Here is a 25,425-nt window from a genome sequence, read left to right as displayed (position 1 = left end):
AAATCGGAGGGCCTGTTGTCCTTACCTCTGGCAGTCTCTATGGGGGTGGCACAGGGTTCAATTCTCGGGCCGACTCTTTTCTCTGTTTACATCAATGATGTCGCTCTTGCTGCTGGTGATTCTCTGATCCACCTTTACTCAGACGACACCATTCTGTATACTTCTGGTCCTTCTTTGGACACAGTGTTAACACACCTCCAGATGAGCTTCAAAGCCATACAACACTCCTTCCGTGGCCTCCAACTGCTCATTTAGTAAAACTAAATGCATGCTCTTCAACTGATCGCTGCCCGCACCCGTCCGCCCGTCTAGCATCACAACACTGGGTGGTGCTGACTTAGAATATGTGGACAACTACAAATACCTAGGTGCCTGGCTAGACTGCAAACTCTCCTTCCAGACTCACATTAAGCATCTCCAATCAAAAATTAAATCTAGAATCGGCTTCCTATTTCGCAACAAAGCATCCTTCACTCATGCTGCCAAACATACCCTTGTAAAACTGATTATCCTACCAATCCTTGACTTCGGCGATTTACAAAATAGCCTCCAACACTCTACTCAGCAAATTGGATGTAGTGCCATCCATTTGTCAGCAAAGCCTCATATACTACCCACCACTGCGACCTGTATGCTCTTGTTGGCTGGCCCTCGCTTCATATTCGTCGTCAAACCCACTGGCTCCAGGTCATCTATAAGTCTTTGCTAGGTAAAGCCCCGCCTTACCTCAGCTCACTGGTCACCATAACAGCACCCACCCGTAGCACGCGCTCCAGCAGGTATATTTCAATGGTCATCCCCATAGCCAACTCCTGATTTGGCCGCCTTTCCTTCCTGGTTCTCTGCTGCCAATGACTGGTACGAATTGAAAAAAATCACTGAAGCTGGAGTCTTATATCTCCCTCACTAACTAAGCATCAGCTGTCAGAGCAGCTTACCGATCATTGCACCTGTACACAGCCCATCTGTAAATAGCCCACCCAACTAACTCATCCCCAAGTTGTTATTTTTGCACATTCATCTTCTGCACATCTATCACCCCAGTGTTTAATTGCTAAATTGTAATTACTTCGTCACTATGGCCTATTTATTGCCTTACCTCCCTAATCTTACTACATTTGCATACACTGTATATAGACTTTTCTATTGTGTTATTGACTGTACGTTTGTTTCTCCCATGTGTAACTCTGTGTTGTTTGTGTCTCACTGCTTTGCTTAATCTTGGCCAGGCCACCATTGTAAATGTGAACTTGTTCTCAACTGGCTTACTTGTAAATGAAGGTGAAATAAAAAATAAAAATGTTTTATTTAGCTGTATTCTTGGTAGCAACCATGTTGTTCATGATACACAACAATTTACACTAAGTGTACAAAACATTAGGAACATCTTCTCTTTCCATGACATAGACAGACCAGGTAAATCCTGGTGAAAGCTATGATCCCTTATTGATGTCACTTGTTTAAATCCACTTCGGTCAGTATAGATGAAGGGGAGGAGACAGGTTAAAAAAGGATATTTAAGCCTTGAGAAAATTGAGACATGGATTGTGTATGTGTGCCATTCAGATGGTGAAAGGGCAAGGCCCAACATTTAAGTGCCTTTGAACTGGGTATAGTAGTAGGTACCAGGCGCATCAGTTTGAGTGTGCCAAGAATCGCAACGCTACTGGGTTTTTCGCATTCAACAGTTTCCCGTGTATATCAAGAATGGTCCACCACCCAAAGGACATCCATCCAACTTGACACACCTAGTGTATAGGTCCTGGATGGCAGGAAGCTTGGCCCCAGTGATGTACTGGGCCGTACACACTACCCTCTGTAGCGCCTTATGCACGGATGCCGAGCAGTTGCCATACCAGGCGGTGATGCAACCAGTCAGGATGCTCTCGATGGTGCAGTTGTAGAACTTTTTGAGGATCTGGGGACCCATGCCAAATCTTTTCAGTCTCCTGAGGGGGAAAAGGTGTTGTCATGCCCACTTCACGACTTTCTTGGTGTGTTTGGACCATGATAGTTTGTTGGTGATGTGGACACCAAGTAAATTGAAACTCTCGATCTTCTCCACTACAGCACTGTCGATGTGAATGGGTGCGTGTTCAGCCCTCCTTTTGCTGTAGTCCATGATCATCTTCTCTGTCTTGCTCACATTGAGGGAGAGGTTGTTGTCCTGGCACCACACTACCAGGTCTCTGACTTCCTCCCTATAGGCTGTCTCATCGTTGTCGGTGATCAGGCCCACCACCATTTTGTCCTGAGCAAACGTAATAATGGTGTTGGATTTGTGCTTGGCCACGCAGTTGTGGGTTAACAGGGAGTACAGGAGGGCACGCACCCCTGAGGAAACCCTGTGTTGAGGTTCAGCATGGCATATGTGTTGTTGCCTACACTTACCACCTCGGGGCGGACGGTCAGGAAGTCCAATCCCAGGGTCCTTAACTTAGTGATGAGCTTTGTCGGCACTATGGTGCATAGTCATTGTTGACCTGCTTACTACGAAGAGCATGATCACACTGTCATCTGGAACAGCTCGTGCTCTCATGCATGCTTCAATGTTGCTTGCCTCGAAGCGAGCATAAAAGCCATTTAGCCCGTTGGGTATGCTAGCATAACTAGGCAGCTTGCAGCTGAGTTTTGCTTTGTAGTCCGTAATAGTTTGCAAGCCCTGCCACATCCAACGAGTGTCAGAGCCGGTGTAGTGGGATTCAATCTTAGTCCTATATTGACGCTTTGACTGTTTGATGGTTAGTCGCAGGGCATAGCAGGTTCAAGCTTCCGGGTTAGAGTCACGCACCTTGAAAGCGGCAGCTCTAGCCTTTAGCTCGATGCAGATGTTGCCTGCAATCCATGGCCCCTGGTTGAGATATGTACATACAGTCACTGTGGGTACGAAGTCATCGATGCACTTATTGATGAAGCCAATGACAGATGTGGTGTACTCCTCAATGCCATTGGATGAATCCCGGAACATATTCCAGTCTGTGCTAGCAAAACAGTCCTGTAGCTTAGCATCTGCTTCATCTGACCACTTTTTTATTGACCGAGTCACTGGTGCTTCCTGCTTTAGTTTTTGCTTGTAAGCAAAAATCAGGAGTATAGAATTATGGTCAAATTTGCAAAATGGAGGGCGAGGGTGAGCTTTGTACGCGTCTCTGTGTGTGGAGTACAGGTGGTCTAGAGTTTTTTTCCTTCTGTTTGCACATTTAACATGCTGGTAGAAAGGAGGTAAAATACATTTACGTCTCCCGAGTGGCGCAGTGGTCTAAGGCACTGCATTGCAGTGCTCGCTGTACCACTACAGATACTGGAGTCCAGGCTCTGACACAGCCGGCCGTGACTTGTAGACCCATGAGGTGGAGCGCAATTGTCCCAGCGTCGTCCGGGTTAGGGGAGGGTTTGACCGGCAGGGATCTCCTTTGCGACTCCTGTGGCGGGCCAGGCACAGTGCATGCTGACACGGTCGCCAGGTTCATGATGTTTCCTCCAACACATTGGTGCGGCTGGCTTCCAGATTAAGTGGGCATTGTGTCAAGAAGCAGTGCAGCTTGGTTGGGTTGTGTTTTGGAGGACGCACGGCTCTCGACCGTTGCCTATCCCGAGTCCGTACGGGAGTTGCAGCAATGAGACTAGACTGTAACTACCAATTGGATACCACAAAATTGGGGTGAAAACAGGATAAGAACTGTATATACAGTTGAAGTCAGAAGTTTACATACACCTTAGCCAAATACATTTAAACTCTGTTTTTCACAATTCCTGACATTTAATCCTTGTAAAAATTACCTGTCTTAGGTCAGTTAGGATCACCACTTTATTTTAAGAATGTGAAATGTCAGAATAATATTAGAGAGAATGATTTATTTCATCTTTTATTTCTTTCATCATATTCCCAGTGGGTCAGAAGTTTACATACATTAAATTAGAATTTGGTAGCATTGCCTTCAAATTGTTTAACTTGGGCGAAATTTTTTCGGTAGCCTTCCACAAGCTTCCCACAATACGTTGGGTGAATTTTGGCCCATTCCTTCTGACAGAGCTGGTGTAACTGAGTCAGGCATGTAGGCCTCCTTGCTCGCATATGCTTTTTCAGTTCTGCCCACACATTTTCTATGGGATTGAGGTCAGGGCTTTGTGATGGCCACTCCAATACCTTGACTTAGTTGTCCTTAAGCCGTTTTGCCACATCTTTGGAAGTATGCTTGGGGTCATTGTCCATTTGGAAGACCCATTTGCGACCAAGCTTTAACTTCCTGACTGATGTCTTGAGATGTTGCTTCAATATATCCACGTAATTTTCCTCCATCATGATGCCATATATTTTGCGAAGTGCACCAGTCCCTCCTGCAGCAAAGCACCCCTACAACATGATGCTGCCACCCCTGTGATTCACGGTTGGGATGGTGTTCTTTGGCTTGCAATCCTCCCCTTTTTCCTCCAAACATAACGATGGTCATTATGGCAAAACAGTTATATTTTTGTTTCATCATACCATAGGACATTTCTCCAAAAAATTACGATATTTGTCCCCGTGTGCAGTTGAAACCGTAGTCCGGCTTTTTTATGGCGGTTTTGGAGCAGTGGCTTTTTCCTTGCTGAGCGGCCTTTCAGGTTATGTTGATATAAGACTTGTTTTACTGTGGATATAGATATTTTTGTACTTGTTTCCTCCAGCATCTTCAGAAGATCCTTTGCTGTTGTTCTGAGATTGATTTGCACTTTTCGCAGCAAAGTACGTTCATCTCTAGGAGACAGAATGCGTCTCCTTCCTGAGCGGTATGACGGCTAGCGTCCCACTTGGCCAAAAGCCAGAGAAAATGCAGAGCGCCAAATTCAAATAAATTCCTATAAAAATCAAACTTTCATGAAATCACACATGTAAGGTACAAAATTAAAGCTACACGTGTTGTGAATCCAGCCAACATGTCAGATTTCAAAAAGGCTTTTCGGCGAAAACAAACAATGCTATTATCTGAGCATAGCACCATAGTAAACAAAAGAGAGAAAACATTTCAACCCTGCAGGAGTGACACAAAACGCAGATATAAAAATATAAATCATGCCTTACCTTTGACGAGCTTCTTCTATTGGCACTCCAATATGTCCCATAAACATCAAAAATTGTCATTTTGTTCGATTAATTCCGTCCATATATATCCAAAATGTCCATTTATTTGGCACATTTGATCCAGAAAAACACCGGTTCCAACTTGCGCAATGTGACGACAAAATATCTCAAAAGTTACATGTAAACTTTGCCAAAACATTTCAAACTACTTTTGTAATAAAACGTTAGTTTTTTTTAAAAGTAAATAATCGGTAAAATTGAAGACGGGATGACCTGTGTTCAATACAGGAAGAAAACAAACTCAAGCATGCTTTCTGGTCTTGCGCCTCTATCAAACAGTACACATGAAGTGACACTTGTTCAAGATGGCCGTACTTCTTCATTACACAAAGTAATAACCTCAACCAATTTCTAAAGACTGGTGACATCCCGTGGAATCAGTAGGAACTGCAAGCAAGTCTCTTAGAAATCTGGATTCCCAATGAAATCTTATTGAAAACAGGGTGACCTCAAAAAAAATCTGAATGGTTTGTCCTCTGGGTTTCGCCTGCTACATAAGATCTGTTATACTCACAGACATAATTCAAACAGTTTTAGAAACTATCAAAATCTACTAATAATATGCATATCTTATCTTCTGGGGATGAGTAGCAGGCAGTTGAAATTGGGCATGCTTTTCATCCAAAATTCCAAATGCTGCCCCCTATCCTAGAGAAGTTACCAAGAAATTTGTGGAGTGGTTGAAAAACGAGTTTTAATGACTCCCATCTAAGTGTATGTAAACTTCCGACTTCAACTGACTTCAATATATATATATAAAATGACTGATTTAAGTTTCCCTTCATTAAAGTCCGTCCACTAGGAGCGCCGCCTCTGGATGAGCGTTTTCCTGTTTTCTTATGGCCGTATATATAGCTCATTGAGTGCAGTCTTAGTGCCAGCATTGCTTTGTTGTGGTAAATAGACAGCTACGAAGAATATAGATGAAAACTCTCTTGGTATATAGTGTAGTCTACAGCTTATCATGAGATACTCTACCTCTGGCGAGCAAAACCTTGAGACTTCCTTAGATATCGTTCACCAGCTGTTTTTTTCGACGAATATACATAGACATATTTATTATCTAGTGATTGTACGTGGGCCAATAGTACCTATGGCAAAGGCAGATTAGCCACTCGTCACCGGATCCTTACAAGTCACCCCGATCTCCTTCCGCGATACCGCTGACTCTTTCTCCTGCGAATGACGGGGATGAGGGCCTTGTCAGGTGTCTGGAGTAAATCCCTCTCATCCGACTCATTAAAGAAAAATTCTTTGTCCACTTCAAGGTGATTAATCGCTGTTCTGAGGACCAGAAGCTCTTTTCGGTCATAAGAGACGGAAGCAGCAACATTATGTTCAAAATAATTAGCAAACAATGCAACATCTGTAGCACTGAATGTAGCAACTGGACAGATCTGAATGGTTTTGACAGAAGGGTTGAACAGCCATAGAGAGAGAGAGAGAGAGTCTTTGATGTTCATATACACAGTAGAGAGGCTCTCAGAGAAACCATCGACCTCAGATGTCATATCACATGTCTGTTCTGGCACAGGTAGCATCATGGTCTTCGTCAACATTGCGTTGAACAGAAGAACCACCTGTTATAGATAGATTGATTCCATTACCTTTTGCATCATGATTCACCATACATGTCATACTGTCTCTCACACAGGAGCTGTACTCACTGACTGAAAGTCTTATGATGTGTTTTATGGTATGTCTTTTGGTTTTGAACAGAGAGAGTGCATTTTCATTGGATGATTTAATGACACTGGATATTTTGGGGTCGGGAGAAAATGACACAGATTGAATTTGCCCTCATTAAAACACAGAGCTTATTGAGGGGTGTGATAGAGACTGTGTGGGTTTGAAATCCAATCTCAGGCCTCAGGAGGCCTATAGAGGCCTTATTTAGATCCTAGTACACACACACACACACACATGCACAAACACACACACATACACACACATACACATACACACACACAAACACACACACATATACACACACACACGCACAAACACACACACATACACACACACAAACAAACAAACGCACTCAGGCCTCACCCAAATGTGCATGTGCAGCAAACATGATTGCATGTGGTTATTTCCCCTCCCGTCTCTGTTCTGTCTGTATGGTATTGTGGTTGAACAACTGATTATACCATGCAAGAGAAATGTTAATGTCTGTGTTCACATGAGACATAACATCCAGATGCAATTAAAACTGAAACACAAACAAGTGACAGCCACTGTTTGGGTTAATAACTAGGTTGGGAGGCAGGGAGACGATGCAGCCTAATGCAAACACACAACACACGTCTCAACTGGAGCTTGATTGAGGGAAGTGAATGGCATCAGACTTTAGCTGAACAGGATGGAGGCTAGCAAGAGACCAGGTCGTGGATATGAGGTCACAGCTGGGCTAACTATCCAGTGTTGTGTGTGTCGTAACCCCCCCCCCCCACACACACACACACACACACACACACACACCTCAATTCGAGTGGCTACCTACCTGGTATTCCAGAGCTCACCTCAACAGTAAACTGGTGAGTGGCTACCTTCCTGGTATTCCAGAGCTCACCTCAACAGTAAACTAGTAAGTGGCTACCTTCCTGGTATTCCAGAGCTCACCTCAACAGTAAACTAGTGAGTGGCTACCTTCCTGGTATTCCAGAGCTCACCTCAACAGTAAACTAGTGAGTGGCTACCTTCCTGGTATTCCAGAGCTCACCTCAACAGTAAACTGGTGAGTGGCTACCTTCCTGGTATTCCAGAGCTCACCTCAACAGTAAACTAGTGAGTAGCTACCTTCCTGGTATTCCAGAGCTCACCTCAACAGTAAACTAGTGAGTGGCTACCTTCCTGGTATTCCAGAGCTCACCTCAACAGTAAACTAGTGAGTGGCGGTGAGGTTCACAAGAAGCAGCTTCAACCGTATCACTCTACATCTAATAGCCCTGTGTAGTGTACTCATGCTACCCATGCTTGATCACGCTGCTGTGAGGTGCTCCTGTTACCCTAGCAGCTTGTTGGTTGGGTTTACACATAAACAGAAAGCAGATGGAATCCACTCCAACTTTGACCCACCCCTTGGTCAGAAATGTCTGTGTTCAGTTGTCAGCTTGGGGAGGAAACGCGAGATGCTAGACAAGTTAATACATGGACAATAACATCTAAGGTGACATACATGAATGACAGGGAGATCAGAGAGAGTTGAGATGATCAAATGACTTTGTGCACATTGTTAATAAAACACTATTTTCATTGCGAGTATAAACGATGCCGTTAATTAACAGATATGGAGACAGAAGACATCCCTGTCTCACTCCTCAACACTTAAAATATACACTGAGTACATTAAACATTAGGAACACCTTCCTAATATTGAGTTGCACTGCCCCGCCACTTTTTTCTACACTGACTGAAGTGGATTTAACAAGTGACATCAATAAGGGATCATAGCTTTCACCTGGATTCACCTGGTCAGTCTATGTCATGGAAAGAGCTCTTAATGTTTTGTATACTCAGTGTATAATATTAATTAAATATGTGTATAAAGTCTTTAAAGGTGTTACACCTAGAATTTTAAAAAATGTATCCTCTATGTGGTAGGTAGGTGAATGTGTAGAACCTTTAACAATGTCTTAATATCGCATGAACACGCATAGGATACCTCTACACCATTTCTCCTTATACACCCAGTACATTACACTGGATGGCGTCAGACAGTGCTAATCTGGTGTACACAGGAGTGAAGGGGTTTAACAACACCTCATTGACCAGAAACAGAGTTGACTAATGAATCTAGGAATTCACATTCTCTCTGATGTTTTCTCTATTGATCCAGGTCCAATGCCTCCTAATAGGTCCCTCAGCACCTGGCTCTAACACAGGTAGACTGAGAACACACACATGAACCAACGTATGCATACAAGCATATACTGACACATCCTCGAGCACACACACACGCACACGCACACACACACACACACACACACACACACACACACTATTCACAAGTGAGCATGCATACAGACAAGCTTGTAGGCACACACACAGGCTCATGCACAGATGCCGACACAAACAGTCACGTACACCCCATTTGTGGAGCGAAAGAGACGCTGTTAGAACAACACAAAGACAAAGACCGATAAGGAATGATATAGATAATGAAGGATGGAGAGATACTTATATGTTTACAGTGTCTTGTCATTTAGTACATATGACAGGGACATTCTGCTTGGGAAAACAGGTATTCAGGCCAAGTATGGGTATCTGATTGCCATCAGTTTAAACGTGACACAACTAGAATTTTAAAAAAACAGATCCTTTGCTCTTTAAACACTGTTGCTTCATTCATTGTGATGGATCACATATCACACAACTCTATTGCCAAAACACAAAGAATGTTTCAAACCATTCCAAGAGTATAGCCTAAGATATCTCCACTGCTTAGCCATCTGTCAATGTACACAGCACAGGCCTATCTATTCTGTTCCAGTCACTCCCACTCCAAAGCCCTGATCTGGAGTGTCTGTGTGTCTCGCTTCCAAACGCAGCATAACACTCAAATGAAGGCACCGTATGGAGAGCAGATAGAGCCAGGAAAAATGCCCAGTAAGGGCCTATTGTAACAGGTAGTATGCCCAGTAAGGGCCTCATATAACAGGTAGTATGCCCAGTAAGGTCCTCATGTAACAGGTAGTATGCCCAGTAAGGGCCAGATATGACAGGCAGTATGCCCAGTAATGACCTAATGTAACAGGCAGTATGCCCAGTAAAGGCCTCATGTAACAGGCATAATGCCCAGTAAGGACCTCATGTAACAGGCAGTATGCCCAGTAAGGTCCTAATATAACAGATAGTATGCCCAGTAAGGGCCTCATATAACAGGTAGTATGCCCAGTAAGGTCCTAATATAACAGGTAGTATGCCCAGTAAGGTCCTAATGTAACAGGTAGTATGCCCAGTAAGGTCCTAAAGTAACAGGCAGTATGCCCAGTAAGGGCCTAATTTAACAGGCAGTATGTCCAGTAAGGGCCTGATGTAACAGGCAGTATTCCCAGTAAGGTTCTAATATAACAGGTAGTATGCCCAGTAAGGTCCTAATGTAACAGGCAGTATGCCCAGTAAGGGCCTAATTTAACAGGCAGTATGTCCAGTAAGGGCCTGATGTAACAGGCAGTATGCCCAGTAAGGTCCTAATATTACAGGTAGTATGCCCAGTAAGGTCCTAATGTAACAGGCAGTATGCCCAGTAAGGTCCTAATATAACAGGTAGTATGCCCAGTAAGGTCCTAAAGTAACAGGCAGTATGCCCAGTAAGGGCCTAATTTAACAGGCAGTATGTCCAGTAAGGGCCTGATGTAACAGGCAGTATGCCCAGTAAGGGCCTGATATGACAGGCAGTATGCCCAGTAAGGTCCTAATATAACAGGTAGTATGCCCAGTAAGGTCCTAAAGTAACAGGCAGTATGCCCAGTAAGGGCCTCATATAACAGGCTGTATGCCCAGTAAGGGTCTCATATAACAGGCAGTATTCCCAGTAAGGGCCTAATATAACAGGTAGTGCGCCCAGTATGGGCCTAATGTAACAGGCAGTATGCCCAGTATGCGTCTCCTATAATAGGTAGTATGCCCAGTAAGGTCCTCATGTAACAGGCAGCATGCCCAGTAAGGGCCTCATGTAACAGGCAGTATGCCCAGTAAGGTCCTAATATAACAGGCATTATGCCCAGTAAGGGCCTAATGTAACAGGCAGTAGGCCCAGTAAGGGCCTCATATAACAGGCAGTATGCCCAGTAAGGGCCTCATATAACAGGCAGTATGCCCAGTAAGGTCCTAATATAACAGGCAGTATGCCCAGTAAGGGCCTAATGTAACAGGCAGCATGCCCAGTAAGGGCCTAATGTAACAGGCAGTATGCCCAGTAAGGGCCTCATATAACAGGCAGTATGCCCAGTAAGGGCCTCATATAAAAGGTAGTATGCCCCGTAAGGTTCTAATAAAGCAGGTAGTATGCCCAGTAAGGTCCTCATGTAACAGGCAGCATGCCCAGTAATGGCCTCATATAACAGGTAGTATGCCCAGTAAGGGCCTCATGTAACAGGCAGTATGCCCAGTAAGGGCCTCATATAACAGGCAGTATGCCCAGTAAGGGCCTAATGTAACAGGCAGTATGCCCAGTAAGGGCCTAATGTAACAGGCAGTATGCCCAGTAAGGTCCTAATATAACAGGCAGTATGCCCAGTAAGGGCCTAATGTAACAGGCAGTATGCCCAGTAAGGTCCTAATATAATAGGCAGTATGCCCAGTAAGGGCCTAATGTAACAGGCAGTATGCCCAGTAAGGGCCTAATGTAACAGGCAGTATGCCCAGTAAGGGCCTAATGTAACAGGCAGTATGCCCAGTAAGGTCCTAATATAATAGGCAGTATGCCCAGTAAGGGCCTGATGTAACAGGCAGTATGCCCAGTAAGGTCCTAATGTAATAGGCAGTATGCCCAGTAAGGGCCTAATGTAACAGGCAGTATGCCCAGTAAGGTCCTAATATAATAGGCAGTATGCCCAGTAAGGGCCTAATGTAACAGGCAGTATGCCCAGTAAGGTCCTAATGTAATAGGCAGTATGCCCAGTAAGGTCCTAATATAATAGGCAGTATGCCCAGTAAGGTCCTAATGTAACAGGCAGTATGCCCAGTAAGGTCCTAATATAATAGGCAGTATGCCCAGTAAGGGCCTAATGTAACAGGCAGTATGCCCAGTAAGGGCCTAATGTAACAGGCAGTATGCCCAGTAAGGTCCTAATATAATAGGCAGTATGCCCAGTAAGGGCCTAATGTAACAGGCAGTATGCCCAGTAAGGTCCTAATGTAATAGGCAGTATGCCCAGTAAGGGCCTCATATAACAGGCAGTATGCCCAGTAAGGGCCTCATTTAACAGGCAGTATGCCCAGTAAGGGCCTATGCTTCACTTTCTACATCACTCTGCCTGCCTCTTCCTCTCAGAGTCTGCATCACCCTGACTGCAGAAATTCAATCTGCCTTCATTGAATATGAATTATTCTGACAGCTAGACTTATTAATTATGCCTCAAGCAGCACATCTACCCAGGCCACACAAAGCCTTCTTTTGAATGTTACCAAGTGATTTGTGGTGTGATGCTTCTCTATATTAAAGATGTGCATGTTTAAGAAAGAGGGGAGGATGTGGTGGTGTGTGCGTGTGTTTGCGTGTGTGCGTGCGTGCGTGTGTGTGTGTGTGTGTGTGTGTGTGTGTGTGTGTGTGTGTGTGTGTGTGTGTGTGTGTGTGTGTGTGTGTGTGTGTGTGTGTGTGTGTGTGTGTGTGTGTGTGTGTGTGTGTGTGTGTGTGTGTGTGTGTGTGTGTGTGTGTGTGTGTGTGTGTGTGTTTGTGTAACACCACAGAGCTGTACAGGCTGATTATGAACTCTACAGGTTCCCTGGAGATCTGAACAGACTCAGCTAGGACTTTTTACTGATTGTCTGTGAAGCTTTGTTTATTTTGCATTTCTTACATTTGAAATCAGCAGCAATCACCCATAATTTGAAGAGACTGTTCTACACTAGGATGTTTACGCATCCAGCATAGTTGTTGGAAGCGTGTTGGAAATGGACAAGTGAAAAGGAAATATCGGAACCAACACAGTACATTTGGGGTCTGTCTGTGTGTCTTTAGAAATAGCAGCCATGTTTGTCCTGTCCTCTTATTTTGTCGCCCTGTTTCCTCTCAGTGTCACTGGCCTGCAGTAAGAGCTCCTTTACCCAAGGTAAAACATTTTACTATTCGATCGATGGCCAGCGACTTACAAATCATATGTATTGATCAACGTAATCATCAGGTCGAATGTAGGGCAAACAGTAAAATCATATGCACTTAGGCTTAATAGCCCTCATTAAAGCAATTATGCGTGCAAACTAGGACTGTCTAACCTTAACATATTATGCGGCTGAGCCACAATATGTCTTTTAGGGTTTTCTATCTGTGTGATTCTGACCGTAAATCAGAGTTTTACTCCCTATTGACTGGTGCAGGTGGAAGGCTTGGGGCTGGTGTAATGGGACGCTGAGACAGAAACCCACATTGCCCTCTGGGTAAAACTGCTCTATGACATAATGTGTCAGTGATTTTTATATTTTATATGGGTGTCAATACTGAATGTATTTACTAATGACAGTGAAGCGGGAGGTGTAGTGGGAGACCTGCTAATGAACACAGTGCATTTGGAAGAGTCAGTCCACAGGTCAAGGACTGGAGGTAGAGAGAAAGAAACAGAGGGGAGAGAGAGAGCAGAGAGAGAAGGGGGGTAGAGCAGGGAGAGGAGAGAGAGAGCAGAGAGAGAAGGGGGGTAGAGCAGGGAGAGGAGAGAGAGAGAGAAAGGGGGTAGAGAGGAGAGAGGAGAGAGAGAGAAGGGGGGTAGAGCGGGGGAGAGAGGGGGGCGGAGAGAGAGGGGGAGGGGGCAGGGAGAGAGAGAGAGAGAGAGAAAGGGGGTAGAGAGGAGAGAGAGGGGGGCGGAGAGAGGGGGTGGAGAGAGAGAGGGGGGTAGAGAGGAGAGAGAAGGGGAACGATCGTCCCCTGCATGGTAATAAATGTGTGTTCCCATCTGACACAGAGGAGCATTTCAACTCTTTGCTGAGACACACAAACATGGTAGTGTAAATATTGGGTATTTTATAAGCCTAGTATTTTTTGGGACGGAGGTACTGTAATTTGTGTGAAGTAAAAACGAATAATACAATTTTTGTTTTACCGATATTGAATTCCTCTATCATTGTTTTCAGTGATGTATCTGTCTTGATCTTGAACAAACTGCAGATGAATTGAAAAGAAGTCATTGCCAGTAAATTCACTTCAAGTTCAAGTTTGTTTATTTGTCTTTTACACATAATATACTGTACATGGAGTACACAGTGTAATGAAATGCTGACTTGCAGGTACATTTCACATGCAGAAGGCAGTGTTCTGTTGCTAATTTAAAGTAGTTTCTATGCAGCTCTGTGTTTGTGCAGTAACTGAGCTAAATATGAAAGTGATGACAGCCACTGGCTGCAGGTACTGTGTATGAACCCACACACCCCCCCACACAGGCCAGCACTGAGAGCGCTCAGAGGATTAGGACTACTGTGCTACTGTGGTAAATTATATGCAAGTAACACTCTTATTAGAATTCCACTGGGATGTATTTTCTGGTTGGAACTAGATATTATAACTCTACGATATTCTTAGAGGAATTACATTTTGAATTGCAAACTATTGACCATTTCTACAACCTTTGCATATGTAGAGCTGGGATTTGTTTGAGTTAATTTGAGAGAAATAGTGTGGACGATCTCAATCATATTCAATTGTAGGTGAAAAAACGACTATCTTTGATGAAAAGTTCAAGTTTAGCAATAGCCTGATAGAGGAGGTATTCCATTCTGACTGCTCCCATTCAAAAGCATGCTGTATAATGAACTGGGTATATGCACACTTGTTAAAGAGTTGAAATGGATTGTGGAGCAAAACATTTGCTCAGAAAGTTTATTTTTAAAGCTATTTCTCAGTCTGATGATTCAATCGTTTGTTTAATAACCATTTTCCGCCTCTCCCTTTTTATCCCGCATAACGATGAAACATGCTCATGAAAAATGTATTGGGATATGATCCATCTGCATATGCTGATTGAGTTGCTGAGAGAGAGAGAGGGGGGGGGGTAATATCAGGCACTCAGTGCTGCAGAGAGAATTTTAATTTCTCCTTTTTGACAAATGTATTTCATCTCCTCCATGCATCTCAGTAAATGAGATTATCACAATCATACAGCCCCGCCTCCTTCTTCAACCACTGTCAAAGGGAATGACGGAGTGCATGAAGGAAATTAATATTTAAAGGAATGTAAGTGTTAACGTTTAATGTTGAACATATACAAGCCTTTTAAGCATAACTGTGTTGAGTAGGCCTCTGACTATTGTGAGGAGTTTATGTCAATCATAAGAATTGTACTTTTTCTGTAATATGTGCCATATACTGCTGTACTTCATTCATCACTGTTATGATAATTCATAGTATACTGTTAAGTAAAACCTTGCATGCAAGGCAGAATATTTATTCTAGAAAGAGAGAGCGCTTTCTCAGAATTCTTATGTCATCAAGCCTGCTCATTATCTAATGCTACATCCCATGTGATCTAGATACCATACAGCATTGGGTCATAATTGCTTTTATCAGTTTATTGTGTGAATGGAAGCCCTTTGATGTATTTAACAGACCAACCTAATGAATCTGTGAATGCAGAAACAGGCCTATCGGGGGACATCAACGAGAGCTCCAAGGGGGGATCTGCAGTGCATAGAAACAATGCATTCTTTAGTGTTCCCGGAGATGGTGAACAAGTGAGGACTTAATTAAGCACAATTGCCCAAAGAGCAAGAGGGGAGAAAGGCATGTGGAGTAATCAAGTGTAAACATCTATACAATGTTGAACTGAGAGACAGAGGGATGTATTGCCTGGGAGTCATGGGAGAGGGGTGTATGGAGGAGGTACTGGGGGGATAGACGGGGGCTTATTTAGCAAATATGCAGAAGTCATTTTTACCCCATGGCGACCGCTCTTCTACCCCTGCTACCCCCCCTACACCCACCATCGTCAATCATAATTTGGAATGAGTGTGTGTGTGTGTGTGTGTGTGTGTGTGTGTGTGTGTGTGTGTGTGTGTGTGTGTGTGTGTGTGTGTGTGTGTGCGTGTGCGTGTGCGTGCGCGTGCGCGTGCGTGTGCGTGTGCGTGTGTGTGTGTGTGTGTGTGTGTGTGTGTGTGTGTGTGTGTGTGTGTGTGCACATAATAATGGCATATTCCTACGCTAACCTCTTCCAATTCACAAAAAGGTGATTGTTTCCTTAATAGTTTGTGTTCATGTTGGTTTTTTATTAATTAATTGCCTATTTTGTTTCTCACTCACTGGCTTTGTCTTCTTTCGAGGGCTAAAGCGAGGAGGGGTTACAGAGAAAGAGGGAGAGAGAGAGAGGGTGGAGGGGTGGCGTTGTTGGATCTGGTTACTGCTGGCTTTTCCCACATAGTGATCAGAGCCTGAAAGTTGAGAGCATGTTCCCTTGCAGCGGGTTTACTCCTGTTTCCAGTTTAACCTCCTATTAAACTGTCCTTTGTGTACCCAGTCTGCTGGCATAGCCCCAGTTACATTCACATACCTGTCAGGTCACACAGGTTAAGGACTGAGGGGGCGACCAGGGCCAGCACTAAACCATCCCTCTCTTGTCCATCTCTCTCAGTCGCTCCGGTCTCCTCGACACCATCGGCATCAAATAGGAAAAAGGGAAAAGTATATACTACAACAGTGTGATGAGCAGTGGGGCAATAAATTCATTAATCATAATTTTATGCCTCATCAACCTCTTTACCCAGCCCCCTCCATGGGAGTTACACAAATTAGCCAGTGAAGAAGCAGTAATTTTAGTTCAGCTAGGTAAGTGCTTTTTGATTGCCTTCTTGAACAATGCTTCCCTTGACAAGCTAATAAATCAGATGTCTTTAAAAACCTCAAGTGAAGGCAGTGTAGCTAGTGTGAACCACGATGCCACCGATCTCAGCCCCCCAAAACAAAAGGACACTGTGTGGGACGAGGACTTTGACTACAGCTGAAGCTCTGTCAGGGATTTGTTTTGGAATCATTTTTTCTCTTTATTTCTCAGACAAAAGGGGCCAGAGCTACAAAGTGACTTGATAACTGAATAAAATACACATTATGTCTATGAAGGATGCAGGGCTGGTTTGGATTGGATCAGAATAGTGTCAATATTGATTGGGATTATGGCCTAATATGATTGAGACCAGACTGTGCAAAATTCAGTTAGTGCATAATCTCCTCACCGGTATTGGTTTATTTTAGCTTCAGCCAGATGCTAAGGCAGGGATGATGCTAACTGTAACCTCCTAGCTTCAGCCTGTGCCAGCTGTGCTGCCGGGTGATGCATAGCTACCAGACCAGGGTTCAAATAGTATTTGAAGTAATTTCACATACTTAAAATCGGTTTGATTGTGCTTGCCTGTTACAATGGAACCAATTTTAAAAACTGAAAAGTGCAAACCTTGCCTACCTGCCAATCCAGGCAGGCCAAAGCAAATACTCAAATGTATTTGAAATATTTAAAATAGTATTTGAACCCAGGTCTGCTACCTACTGCACTGTACATGTATTGTACTGTACACTCCATCCAGATGGCCATTTTATATGCAGCCAACAAATCATTCATCTGTCTGGAAACAGCACTGTTATTGTAAATGAGGTCAATCGATTTATTTGAGCACTGGTCTATTGCTAGCCATGTTTGCTTGTTCCAGGTATTAGCGACTTTGACTGTGGCGTGGTTGGAGATTTGGGGAGAGAGGGAGTCCTTGGGGTGGGGGCTGTGAGTAGGGAGAGGGGACACAGGGATGGAGTCAGGGAGGGAGGGAGTAGGGGAGGGAGGGAGGGAGGGAGGGAGGGAGGGAGGGAGGGAGGGAGGGAGGGAGGGAGGGAGGGAGGGAGGGAGGGAGTCCTTGGGGTGGGAGCTGTGAGTAGGGAGAGGGGACACATCGAGGGAGGGAGATGAGAGGAGGGTGGTCTTCATCTGTTTAAAGCCCTGCTCTGATGAGATTACCTATTGGGCCAGGCTGTAGACCACCCTGTTAATTAGGGAACCTCAGCCAACTCTCTCTCCCCTCGGCACACAGCCACCACTTGATTTTGGGGAGGCAACAGAGCAGAACTGGTATGACGGCATCCATGTTTGCATCCATAATCATCTGCTAATGTCTGAAGCACTCAGGTATTAAGCGAGCGCAACACGAGCAGACACAGACAGGATGGAATGAAACTGATTTCCTTTTCCTTTTTTGTCTGTGTTAGGCACCATTTGAATTTCAATTTCATTCCCAGACTAATTTATCTGTTGAATAACAATATCCACTACCTGTTCCTGAAAGAGCAGGCAGGCTCAGATTGGTGCGTTCCATGTTCTGTCGTTTGATTGGACAGCTCCTGTGTTGCATCATCAATGGGCACTCTTCTTAATTGGATTGTAGAGCGTGGTGGCACACAAGGGGACCTGCGTCCCCGTCTCCTCATTGTGTTTCAGGGAAGAAGTCTGGTTCAGAGTTCTGACTGAGGACAGCTATGCTGCCGTGTCTCCTCTCCTCTTTCCTCCTCATTAGCGTTCTCTACACACACCACTGAACTGAACGCAGCTGAAAATAACTTGGCAAAAAGCACCACCAGTTTATCTTCATCTTGGGAACTGATCCAATTAAGTAAGTGGCCATTTGCATCCGTCAGGCTACACCAAACCCAGGGGCTGCATCCCAAATAACACCCTATTCCCTAAAATAGTGCACTACTATTGACCAGAGCCCTATGGGCCCTGATCAAAATTTGTGCACTATACAGAGAATAGGGTGCAATTGGGGATGCAGTTAGAGAAAATGGTTGACTTGGAGCACAACATAAAGGGCAAGAAGGAAGGAAAGAGGAGTTATGTTCAAGGTGGTGGTGTGAGAGAGGAGGGTAAAGTCTCCCAGGTGTTTGTGTCTGTCTGTGTGTGTGTGTGCATGTGCGTGCATGTGCATACATGCAAGTGTGTGTGTGTGTGTGTGTGTGTGTGTGTGTGTGTGTGTGTGTGTGTGTGTGTGTGTGTGTGTGTGTGTGTGTGTGTGTGTGTGTGTGTGTGTGTGTGTGTGTGTGTGTGTGTGTGTGTGTGTGTGCGTGTGCGTGTGCGTGTGCGTTTGTGTGTGTGTGCACCACTTGTGTGCATATGTGTATGTATGAGAGGAGGAGAGAGGCATCAGAAGGAGCGGTCATTAGGACAGATATCTGTGAGGTAATGTGGACCAGATGTTGGACAGAAAGGGATCATTTAAAAAGGGCAAATGTAAATAAACAGTCAGGCAGCACGGTACCCTCCACCCCTCCTCCTTCTCATCCCCCCTTTCCTGGACCCTCTGAAGTCACTGAAAGAAAACACTTCATCAATCTTCATCAGAGCCATTAATAATGTAATAATATAGGGTCTTATCTGTATAAGAGCTGCTGTGTTGCTTTAAAGGGGTTTCCTCATGGTTTTATTAACCATTGTTAGACTTGTGATTAGGATTTTCTTTTGAATAGGTGCTTGAAATAACTGATATACCCCCAAGTGTTTTTTGTGTGTTTTTCAGACATAGCTCTGTTTTGTTCAATAAAATATAATTATCTTCCAAAATTCTGTTCCAAACCCTACCGCTATATCAATCCTGCACGAAATCTGCTGAAATACATTATATACATATATGCACGAATTGAAAGTGAGGTTGGGCTGAACCTGTTGGAAGGAAGGTAGTGAGCTAAAGGCCTATCCTGTGGCTGTGGTGTGTCACTAAAAGTAGCCAGCAGGATGAGTGGATGAGTTCAGTGGTTGATATATCCAGTCCTGTAACCACCGGGAGGGTCCTGGTTACACACTCATACAGGGAAGACCAGATGAGCCAAGATCTGTGTGTGCTGGCATCTCCTCTGCTCCTCCAGACTGTGCTGCTTTATTCACTGCTCTGTGATCAGTGCTTAGCTGAGGAGCTGGCCACAATACTTCCCTCCTACCTCGCATGTGTGTGTGTGTGTGTGTGTGTGTGTGTGTGTGTGTGTGTGTGTGTGTGTGTGTGTGTGTGTGTGTGTGTGTGTGTGTGTGTGTGTGTGTGTGTGTGTGTGTGTGTGTGTGTGTGTGCAGGTACCCAGTAGCCAGAGCCTATGCCACCTCCTCCAGGGCAGGGCAGGGGCCCCCAGCATGCAGCACCAGTGAGCCCTTACAGGGCCACTGAACAGGGGCCCTCTCCAGTCACAGGGTCAGGAGCTCAGACCACACTGCTGTTAGAACAGACCGCTCAATAGGCAGGACTTACGGGAGTCAAGGTGCTGTCAGTGGCTTGAGATGTTCTGGGGTATGAAGTGTGTTTTTGTAGAAATACTTTAAAAAGTTCAACATTTGAAAAAGTCATTACTGAATTAATTGTATAATGATAATAACATAGACGATCAAAATTAATGATACAAAATAAATAAATAATAAATGTGCATATTATTTATATAGTAGGCCTAATTACCTTTTGTATTTGTATGTTTTAAGTTTTAAATAAATAGTCGACAAATTATATTTATAACAAAAAATGTATAATTTATTTTCCCCCTAGTTTAAATATTCCTTACCAAATTATAACTTTAACAACTTGCTCCCACACATCGGAGTTGTCAGACCTACAGGATAGTGCAGGCTGTATAAAATATCGCAAAGGTGAAACAAAGGTTCTTAAAAAAAACAGACGTCAAAGATGATTTTTGCAGATTTTGCATTAAAATCTCCCTTGGCGTTAACAAGGTCATTCGTGTGGTTTATGTGGTCTGAAGTTCACACCCCATAAATACCCAAATTCTTCATTTTGAAGTGAACCCCTTCCCCTTCTTACATTCACCCACCATATTGTTGTGTAACCATGTGCATTATAATGATATGCTGATAGAACACGTATAAATCCAGATCATGCTTAAATCTCCTATAGAAGTAGCCTACCACCTCACAGTTCATCATTCTTCGTTAATGTTGTTTCTTCATAGAAGTGTTTTATTTATGTATGGGGGGTTTACTTAAAACATCAGACAGCTGAAAATTACACGTGTAATCTCTCCCCCGAGAGCTCCATGGAAAATAGAAAAACAGTCCGTGAGGTTGAGGGTAGAGTGGGGGTTAATAGTGGTAAATCACCCACCCACTACCACTTCATCTGGGTCGGTTTACGGTGCGCTCCGGCCTATAAAAAGTTCATCCAATATGAACGGTTTAGAAGTGGCAAATATATCTAAACATTCAGTTTACCTCTTCTGCTTGTTCTTTGCACTGAATATCTTCTAAGCCAACCGAAACGCCACACGTCAGATGAGCCCTGACACCGATTCGGTTTTTAGGGGATAAATGTGGGTAATTTGTGAAAATGTTATCCCGAGCGGTCACGACTCCCCTGCTCGCCAAAACAAAGCTAACGCCTCGCTCACGTCCTACACAGAAACAGCACGGCTGAATGTTGTGCGCCCATAATTAATGAAGAGGCTCGAGCTCTCGAGGATATGATGATTAAATAAGTAGAGGCGGTATTCCCAGAGAGACCCTCTGAAAGCTGAAAGACCATTCCACTTCAGCTTTGTTTGACAGCGTTTGGGGGGCGATGACGTCTGTTGACGGGTGAGCTGATCAGACATTATTTTCTGAGAGACTAAATGCTTCGATATTGCTTTTTGGTAGCCTACACTCACAATAGCTCCATTCCCAAATTATATTTAGCTTTTCTGCAAAAAGACAGACAGACAGACTTCTTTTCGCTCTCCCCTTTTTTCTCATACCAACTAGCGGGAAAATGAACTGACATATTGTTCACTTCAAGGAGTAGAAGAAGAAAACAAACGGTTGTGTTTTTGGCAACACTGTTTGGTTGTCACAGATGTAGTCCCGAATAAAGTGGGCTGTGGGCAGGTCAAATAGAAGGGTGTCTCTTTACACTTGGAGCGGAATTTGACTCTAGTCTACTCTACTGCAGTCATGGCAGATGTGTTGGATCATGTAGGCCTAGACATTTTTTTTTTCATTTGGGTTCATTTTTAAGGACAAATGGGAATTTATTTATCAACAGGTTCTGGTTTTTAGTGACATGGTTTGCGGGACCCCTAGATATCCTCACACTGAGGCATTTAATCATGAATTGTGTAGTTGTGCAATATATTCCACCTTACAGGTAACCTGACAAAACCTTCCATTTACACTTGTAACTTTATATCACCATACAGGTAAAAACAATGATAAAAATTCAAGAAAATGTCCCATAATGCAATTTGTGTATGCTAATTATGCTCTTATGAGATTTTCAAGTACAGAAAATGTGTGACATTGCAATGCTTATTTTGAAGCCGATTGAAAGACTGAACTCCCAGTAGCCTTTAGGCCTCGGCTTATTTTTTCCATGAAGATCTCATTTCAAAATCATGAAAGTTAGTAGGCCTACAACTGCCCCCCTTAAAACGTTCCTTTACAGACCAATGATTTGCATATTTATCGTCAATGTGCAATATTAGCCGGACTCGATTAGGCTAACTTCTCTTGATATCACCGAAGGTTTCCTATCACCGGAGACTGGGTGCATGATGTGTGGAGAAGCTTATGAATGTTGAATGTGGCATACGGGCCTAGCTTGTTTGGGTCTATTTGCATTTACATATATGTAAAATGAAATGAAAATATTGATTTACAAACACACAGTGACCAAATTGTGATTATTCAATACACTATTTTCAGTCACAGTGTAACGTTTCCCAGTAGAATATGATGGTACAGATACTAAACATATGTATAAATGTCTTATTTTAGGACTTATGTGGCGAACCTGCCTAGATGGCTATGCTTCAACGCTAAGGTGTGGGTGCATAGCAGGTATTTAGGGATTCATGTTTAAGATCGTTTGCATTTTTGTTGCAATAATTTATATTCTCACCCAGGTTGTATGCACCAAATGAATATACGTTTTTTTGTCTGTTTCTGTTTAGTGGATACACCTAGCGATAGCCTACACTTGAAGTGACAATTAGATTTGGAAATAAAATGAAAATGTAATTTGTCCTTTCGTCTTCAATAGAATTATCCATAAAGGCATGTTTTATTTGTTGCATTCATGCATTGACAAAACGTGTTTTCCATTTTGAAAATCGAAATGACCTAAGACATACATTTTTCTCAACTGTAACAAATGTATGCAGATTTCGACCTATGTTATTAGTCTAACAGTTCAATATTGTCCTCCTCCAGGCCTACATATTTAAACTAATGTAGACGTAAATGCATTGATGAAATGTCAATATTTCCTTTATCCCGACAAAAGCAAAAATATATATCGGTTATTCTTTTCCATCTTCAATTGGGTTCGTTATGCTTTCTTCCTCCTTCACACATGGGAACTGTTTCAACCTCACTTGGCATTCTCACATTGTATCCATGCATCGCTACCCAACAATGAGCCAGCGAGCCGTTCAACTGGAAGAGAGACGGGAGGGAGAAAGAAGTTGAACAAAGTTGCGATAGACCATTGAAGAGTTCCCCTGTTCCATGCATTCAGGACTGACAATGGTTTCGGACAGATTCAGTGGTCTCATTCTCGATAGCACGAACGCATTACAACGCTAAAAAGCAGTGTGGATTTAATTTTTAATATTTTTTTATCAGTGTTCAAACTAAGATTGTGGAAAGTCCTTTTTATGGATTAAATATATTCGTTTTATTGTCTTTAGCCGCAGTTGCTAATACTAATAATAATAATAAGCCTAATAATAATCATAATAATTTATTTCAATAAATATATATAATGATGATGATAATGTGTATTTTTTTTACATACTCAATATGTTGAATGAGTCTCCACAGAGCCCCTGTTTCTCTGTCCCTCTAGACGTGATTTGAATAACAGACTGCGTGGAGGAGAATGACTAAATAGCAGCACATCTCTGAAACAACAAAACAACAACTCCGTCTCAAAACGATATTTCACAAATGTGGTCAAATCGTTTGGGCATCTTTCGACAGGGCAGAAGACAAACATGACAAGCATGTTTTATTACTCCGTGCCCATGGGCTATGCAATGTCCGTCTCAAGATCCAATTTAGCAGTATAAATGATCATTTTCCAAACATTTGCCTCATATTCCTCGAATCACAGAGAGCGGTGTAAAATTGCGTTATCAGAATGCTCGGGTATTTGTGTCACCGCTTTAAATGTTACACATAAACGATTCTAAACGATTCAATATTTACCTAAGCTGAATATAGATGATTTACGTATCTGAAATTGTATATATTGGCCCTTTGAAAAATACATTCTTCCATTTAAAAAGCCTATTTAAAATAAAAACGATGTCTTCTTAGGGGACATTGCATCGAACACTTCAATTCCCGGAGGGATCAGCAAAGAAAAACATAATTATGCTATTTAGCCGGATGATGTGTTGCAATCACTGGGCCAGGCAGCACACATACTCTGGGAGATTAAAATAGAAGCCCCAGTCGCTCGCCCGTGTGACTCGGAATAGAGGACATTAGGGCTAAGGGAATTATATAAAGCCCAGGGGAGGCTTCAACTCGAGTGCGGAAAGTAAACTATAGAGATTAATGAAAGGCAGTAAACAAGAGCAAGCTGGCCCACTTCACTAGTTCATTATTACTGTTATTATTATTATTATTATTACTTGAGATTATTCTAAATTATTAAACGTAGGCCTATTTCAATATTTTTCCAATAGAAATAATCAAGACAAAGATTGAGTTGTTTAGAAATAGAAACAGGAATATATATGAAATGTTGGGAGTAATACCATGAAGCCATGAGCTAATGTACTCCCATGTTGATCAACTGATTATAATGATACTAGAAACACTAAAGGTTCACTACTGATCATAAAACAAAACCAAATTGGCACCTGATAAAACAAATATTACTAGTAGTAATAATATAATAATAATTCGAGTATAATTAACAGATTTGTTTTCAAAACATTTCTCAATATCTATGCCAAATCAAGATACCATTTGTCTCATTTTACAAATCAGCCTTAATCAAATTTTCAAAGATTAGGCCACATTTAAAAAAATTCTCTCTCAAAAATCCACCACGGTATTGTATTTTCGGAAAGGAAATGGTTTGTCCCATGTTAATATATTGTAATATTCAGGTTTTCCCACTTGGCAGGATTGTTATAGTAAACATGTAATAACTGTGACCATTTCAAGTTGCTCTCTCTCTCTCTCTCTCTCTCTCGCTCTCTCTCTGCCTCCCAGTCTTTGGTCCATTTTAACTAGGCCATTCGATCAGGGACGGCTTTCCGTGACGGATTAAGAATGAGACGCCTGAAATTAGGAGCAAGTGTGACACCTACCTGCGGAAGTGGGAAGGAAGAGTTTGAGCCTTGAGGACAGTGAGAGGCTCGGTTATTGACTAAAACCGATTAAACCCTGGAAACTATGTGGCCTTTACTGTGTGCTTGACATGCTAGTCTTGCTATCCTCCTTCTCTCCAAACCTAACCATGAGTGTTTCACATCCAACGCGTCATTAAGGAGGCTCCAACATTAATCATATAACTGGCCAGTGTGCTCTGAAGCCATAAATGCATGGTTGCGTCCTTTTAACAGCTTTGCCACGCCTTGGAAATAGTAATGAGCTCTAAATTTGGCATAAAATCGAACTCATTACTGGAGTTCGCCACCTGAT

Source organism: Oncorhynchus tshawytscha, linkage group LG12 (assembly GCF_018296145.1).
Source record: "Oncorhynchus tshawytscha isolate Ot180627B linkage group LG12, Otsh_v2.0, whole genome shotgun sequence".
NCBI classification, from domain to species: domain Eukaryota; kingdom Metazoa; phylum Chordata; class Actinopteri; order Salmoniformes; family Salmonidae; genus Oncorhynchus; species Oncorhynchus tshawytscha.
Note: the sequence above shows the minus strand (reverse complement) of the source record.